The sequence below is a fragment of the Sapajus apella genome, unplaced genomic scaffold (genome assembly GCF_009761245.1).
Source record: "Sapajus apella isolate SASKATOON/1434 unplaced genomic scaffold, GSC_monkey_1.0 scaffold123, whole genome shotgun sequence".
Taxonomy (NCBI): domain Eukaryota; kingdom Metazoa; phylum Chordata; class Mammalia; order Primates; family Cebidae; genus Sapajus; species Sapajus apella.
Window position 1 is genome coordinate 3,281,761 of NW_022437063.1, and position 6,230 is coordinate 3,287,990.

At 60.9% G+C, this 6,230-nt stretch overlaps 1 protein-coding gene across 3 annotated transcripts in view; it reads left to right on the top strand.

The window, feature by feature from the left end:
• The first annotated feature begins 1,922 nt into the window (after positions 1-1,922).
• Positions 1,923-6,230, top strand: part of PPARA (peroxisome proliferator activated receptor alpha) — an 88,065-nt gene continuing 83,757 nt past the window's right edge. For 2 of the 3 annotated variants that reach the window (XM_032261470.1, XM_032261469.1), the window contains exons 1-2: positions 4,592-4,727; positions 5,950-6,031. The gene's annotated coding sequence lies outside the window, so the exon portion shown is untranslated. Of the gene's footprint in view, positions 2,582-4,591; positions 4,728-5,949; positions 6,032-6,230 lie in introns of those variants that run through there. The other variant, XM_032261471.1, reaches the window with a different exon arrangement.

The window sequence follows — 6,230 nt, forward strand, 5'->3', positions numbered from 1 at the left end:
CAGGCATGGCCGGCTGGGGGTTGTAGTGTGAGGGAAAGGTACAGGAGGATTTGAATCCAGTTCTGTTGAACTCCAGACCCCAGGCACTGCTCACTCATTCCATGAGGGAAGTGGGGGGCGGCGCCCGGGCAGCGCGGTGCTGTGCGTGTTTCCAGGCCGCCGTGCCAGGCCTCATGTCCGCATCTCCAGCCTTCTCTGCCTACAGCAGCACCGCTCACGACCGGGCCACTGGGTCAGATTATTGCAGAATCCAACTCCACGCAGAGCAGATCGTCCTTTATGAACCAAATCTATCTGGCTGGGTGCATCACACCTGTAATCTCAGCATTTTAGGAGGCCAAGGTGGGCAGATCACCTGAGGGCAGGAGTTCAAGACCAGCCTCGTCAACACGGTGAAACCCCGTCTGTATGAAAAATACAAAAAATTAGCCAGGTGTGGTGGTAGGCACCTGTCATCCTAGGTAGTCAGGAGGTTGAGGCAGGAGAATCGCTTGAACCTGGGAGGTAGAGGTCACAATGAGCCAAGATTTCCCCATTGCACTCCAGCAAGTGCAAAGCAAGACTCCATCTCAAAAAAAAAGAAAGAGAGAAAGAAAAGAAAGAAGAAAGAAAAAGGAAGGAAGGAAGGAAAAGAAAATTCATCTATCTACACATTACGCTTTTCAGTGAGACTCCCATGGCACCTAGAATGACACAGTCAGCGGTCCCACAGTTTCCTGTCCATGCCTTGGACTGGATAAAAGACATCCGCCATCCAGCCCTGGAGCTGGATCCTGTGTGATGACGGGGGCACCTGTCCCTTTGGAGGGGCGAAGAAGGGAGGCTGTGCAGCCACAGGTGGGCTGCCCTGGCCTTCTCAAGATCTACAGAGACAGACATCTGAGCCATGTCGAATGGGGCCTGCTGCAAAGTTGGAGACCGCTTAATTGTCAAAGGGTAGAGTGTCATGACAGCAGCAGTTCCTGGACCTGCAGAAGCTTCCAGATCTTGCAAAGCTAGAATAGGTGCACAGCTTAAGCCCCTCCCCACTCAGCTGTGACCGCTGGTTAACGGGTAGCATGTAGCATGCAGCACTCGGTGCTAAGTGGATGGAGTCACGCTCCTGCTGACAACCCTCCATGGCAGGTGTCCGGCAGCCCTTATGACCAAAGCCTAACTCCCCACCGGGCCGTAAGACCTGCCTGGCCAGGGCCCAACACAGCTCTGCCCATCTTGTGCCATCTCCACACTGTCTCCCACTGAACATGGCCCCTGTCTCCTGTCACAGGCTTCTGCACATGCTGCTGCCACTCCCATGGAGCTGTCGGGCCAGGACCAGCCACCAGGGAAATCCTATCGTCAACCCTGGACTCCTGAGACTTCCAGAGGCTGCCATATCAGTCAGCAGACAGCTTCTGCCCCAGACAGCCGAACCCCAGGAGCACCCAAGACCAGGTGCTGATGGACTGGGACTCAGGAGAGTTCTCACTCCCTGCTGGGGACCTTGGCCACGTGCTGCCTTTCCTGGCCCTTCATTCCTCATCTGAAAGATGGCGTAGGCACAGCCACCTTATGAGGCTGTTGTGGGTTCTGTGCCCTACTGTGACAATCTTTCATTACCTTGGACCCATAGGGGTTTGCTGTCAGCACCAGGATGGCAACCAAGGACATACCCATGGTTGGCCCTCACCGACAAGGTCCATCCTCAGGTCACCAAGCAGCTCCCTGCTCGCTGACAATGAGCCCTCCCTTTCTCCGCCCACAGCCTCTGCCTTGGTGGACTCCACCACCTGACCTGCAGGCGTGCTTCCAGGAGCTCAGAGGCCACTGCCCTGGCGGATGACACCCTGGAAGCACACACCCCCTTGACAGAGGGATTTGCACATCAGCAGAGGGCAAGCCAGCAGCAACCTTTGCAGACCCCAGCCTGGACCCCGGGCCCATGGGAGATGCTTCACCCTGGCAGGATCAGGGAAAGCACTTGGGTCCCTGAACACAGATGACTGTCATCACCTGCTCCCAGCACTCGGGGTCTAGCTGCTGCCTAGTACTAAGTGGCCAAGCCCTACCACTCCAGGGTGCCTCCTCCAGCAACCCCTTCCCCCTGAATTCCCAGCTTCCCAGTTGCTTCCCCGAGACCGTGGGAGAGCCTGGGCTTCTCTGGCTGGCTGGCAGGTCTGCACTTGCAGAAGTGAGCGGCTCAGCAGGGCAGCTGTGGGCTTTACAGGCCTGCCTTCTGTCCTGCGCCCTGCCACTGGCCTGGGGGACCCAGTGCAGATGGGGCCGCTCTGTGCCGCAGTCTCCTTCTCGTAATGTGGGCACAATAAGAATTACCTTCAGAACATCTTCAAGACCAGCAAATGTCAAAAGGGACCTGAAACAGTATTGTCACCACATAAATGGAAGCTATGAACTGAGATCCCTGTGCACCAGACAGGTGCTCCCAGCAGTCACTAGGCTCCAAAGAGGAAACTCAGGGCGTGCTCAGAGACATTTTCAAGGGCACTGATTTGTCCTCCAAGTTACAGATTTCTACTCAGTCCCTGTACCAGTGGCGTTTCTGTTCTGTCGTGTGGCCCTCATTTCATCAGCACTGAAGAAGGTAAAGAGAGGCTTCCTGGAGCTGGGGGTGGGGGTGAGGTGTACCCTTTGTGACAGTTGCTCCCATGCTGGGTGTGTGACAAGGTCTTTGTGGCCCACAGAAAATTGCTTCACCTCTCTCATGTGAGCGTGGTTTCCCAAAAGAAACCTGCCAGCCCCGGGAGGCAGTAGATAGGGGCTGTTTCTGGCTAAGATGCTCCCAAGAGAAAAATCCTGAACTTGCTTCTACCCCAGGACGTCTGCGGGAGACTGGCTGAGAGCATTTGATTGAAAATGCTTATTTCTGGGACACATGAATGAAAAATAAGTTTTCTCTTCCTAAAACCTTGGGAGCCCCAAGAACCCAGGAATATCGTCTTTTCTGTGTCCGCTGAGTATTCACAACCACTCTGCAGAGCCCCACACAGCCTTTGTGCTTGTTCATGACAAGGTACACCAGGTCTTTCAACACCTGGTTGACCTGGATGTTGCATTTGGGAAAAGAAGCCAACACAGCTGTGCGGACCCTGGTTCTTGAGAGCCTGGGATGTCGGTATGCCACCTAATGTCCTTGAGTCCAGAGGTCCTCATAAGGATGTAGCCCCGGAGCTCTGCATGGGCAGCTGAGGGTCAGCTTCCCTCACCAAGCACAACAGGATGACAAGCTTGGCTGTGGCTGCCTGCACACCCCCCAAGATATCCGGGATATTAACTGTATGGGTCACTCTGTAAACTGACACATAACATCGATCTGTGCTATTGGTGGCTAGCATGTGCAAGAAAGGCTGAGCCTGCCATGTACCAGCGGGAAGGATACGTGGGAGGGTCTGGAGGGTGGGGCAAAGTTCACCATAGTTGCCTAGCTAATCAACAAGGGTGAGTTTAAGAGAAGTCTGTGCAAGGGCCAGTTCCTGCCTGGTCTCCAGTTCCCCTGCCTAATGAGATTTGCGTTTCCTTTCCGGAGTGGGTCCTCCTGGGCGCCCGTTGCCACAAATAGCACAGTGGCAGGCGCAGCTGGCAGTGGGGCTGGCATAGCACACATTTCGTTCCCGACGAGGGGCGCCCTGATGTGCCGGCACCCAGGGGCTTTGTGCATTCCGCGCAGAGAGCTCGGGCGTCACAGCGCGAACAAAGCGGCTTTGCAGGGTGCTCTCCAACTCCTCGCCATTGGCCGCTGGGCCGCGACCTCCCCCTGCGCTGGCAGAGTCCCAGCGCCTTGCGTGGGCACAAAGTCAGCCCCCTCATCACCCCCCCCCCCGGGGCACGGAGTAGGGGGCGCGCATGGCTCTCGGGCCACGGGAGATGGTTGGGGATGTGGGGTCGGAGCTAGCGGCGCCTCCCTGAGCCCGTCCGCGTTGCCCTTCACCCTTCTCGTTCCCCCGCCCGCCACACCGCCCTGGCACCTCCTGCCACCTGTTTCCTCGTCCTCCCAGCTCGCCTTCCCCTTCCCCTTATTTTGCATCCTGGGTTCCAGGGACAAGGTCCTTCCCGGCCCGCCTCCCACCCTACGCACTTTGGAGGCTCAAGGGCACCCGGTCCCGGGTCTAGACCTGCTCATCGCACCGAACGGCGGAGCCCGGCTCCCGGAGGAGGCAGGAGGGACTCGCCAGCGTGGCACGGGCACTCAGCGGGAACCTCCACCCGCTCAGCGGCCGCGCGTCCCCTCCTCGAATTCAGTCCCATTCGGGTGCGCGGGGCCGCAGGGGCGCCCACGCTCAGCAGTGTCCCGGCGGTGACCTTGGAGGACTCCTCCACCTATCCGGCCTCAGTTTCCCCTGGTTGCAGCGGACGCGAGGCACTGGGTGGGAGCAGCCGGGCGCTCCCGGGGCCCCGCCCCCGCGAGCAGCCAATCGGCCGCCGCCGTCCGGGGGGTGTGTCCCGTGGCCCGGGCCTGGGCGCCCCGAGGGCGCGCGGGGCGGGCGGGGCTTCCGGGTCGGGCCCGGGGACAGGAGCCCGCGCGGACCGGGGCGGGCCGAGGGGCGGCGCGTGTCGCAGGGGCGCGGCTGGCACGGACGCGCAGAGGCGGCGCCGGGCATGGGCCGTGGACGCGGCGGCCCCGCGGCAGGGGCAGCGGGCGGCGGGGGCGGAGGCGGCCGCTAGCGCCCTGCCCGGCGCCGCCTCCTTCAGCGCTCGCCCCACGGACCGGCAGGCGGCGGACCGCGGTCCAGGTGCCCAGGGGCGGGCGGGCGCGCGCGGGGGTCCGCGGGCCGGGCTTACCCAGTCCCGGGACCCAGACGGCGGCGGACGGGGGAGGGGCTGGGGCTGGGCGGCGCATGCGCGGGGCCGGGGTCTCGAGGTCTCGGGGGCCCGGGGTCCCCGGGTCAGGGTGCGCGGCCGGAGACCTGAGGGCGAGGGGCGAGGACACACGCCGAGGACTCGTGCAAGGTGTCCCGGGGCCCTGCTCCGCCTCCCTCCTAGCGCGGGGGGCCTGCTCGGAACCCCAGACTCCGCGGCTGTCCCAGACTTGGCGCTGCGCGGAGGTCGGGTCTGGCGACCGCAGCGACTCTGAGTCTTCGGCTTGCCCCTAGGGAAGGAGGCCCTCGGGCGGGGACATCGGGGCTTGCCCATCCCTCGGCGCCGTGGCTTCCCAAGACCCCCAGGGATCCCTGAGGCGAGGAAACCGGGGCCCGGACAGACCGACCCTAGGTGGGTGCGCCCGGCGGCTGCCGCCGGACCAAGGCGCGCGTGTTGGTTCCTCCGGCTGTGACCGCCTTTGAGGAACACTTCCCGCTCGGTGCCCCAACGCGGCGGGGTGACCCCCGGCAGCCCGGACAGGCTGCGCTCGGCCGGGTGGCTTCTCTGCGGAAGCCGCGCCACGTCGCTCCTGGTGGGGGCCGCTGCGGGTCTGGCGCGGGCATTCCCAGGTCTTTCCGGAGTCCTGGGCTGCGCGGCCCGCGTGGTGCGGGTGAAGCCGGAGGGGCGCTGGGTGGTGCCGGTGGCAGTCAGGAAGGTCGGCTCTGCCCCCTCTCCCACCCCAACTGCCGGGGCACAGCTGCGCGCCTGTGCGTTTCTGAAGCCTGTTTTAAAAGTTAAACGAGAGGAAGTGCTCTCCAAGTGCCAGGATTCTTTCCAAGAAAAACCCACGGTTGTCTAACCGCCGGGCTTCGTGGGACCCTCCGGGACTGCACGCCCACCTCAGCCCCAGCTGCCCCACCGACTCCCCCTCCCCACCCCAGTAAACCAGGGAGGCCCCTCCTCTCCCAGCCTGCTTGGGATAAGGGTGCCCTGGGGAACTGGGTCGGGGCAAGGGCACCGGTTTTCCTGGGAAGGACCGTGCGACACCAGTGTGGTTGCGGGGCAGGGGGTGACTTTCTTCTTCCAAGGCGGTGGAGAGTTGAGGGCATCCAGAGAACATAGTAATCACTTCCTCCTCCATCTTCTTACTGCCAGGCTGAAGCTCGGGGCCCTGCCTGCTCTGTGGACTCACAGTTTGTGGCAAGACAAGCTCAGAACCGAGAAGTTGTCACCACAGGTAAATAGAAAATTTGATTTACTGTTTCCAGGTGGAAGTATTTAAGTGTGTTAAGTGTTTACTTCTGTTGTGCTACAGACCAGCAATGTGGAGGTTAATTATTATCACTTCGGGATGCGACTTTAGATACGTTTCAGACTGAAAGTAAGATACATGTGCGTGGATTCACTTTTTTTTTTTTTTTTTTTTTTTTTTTTTT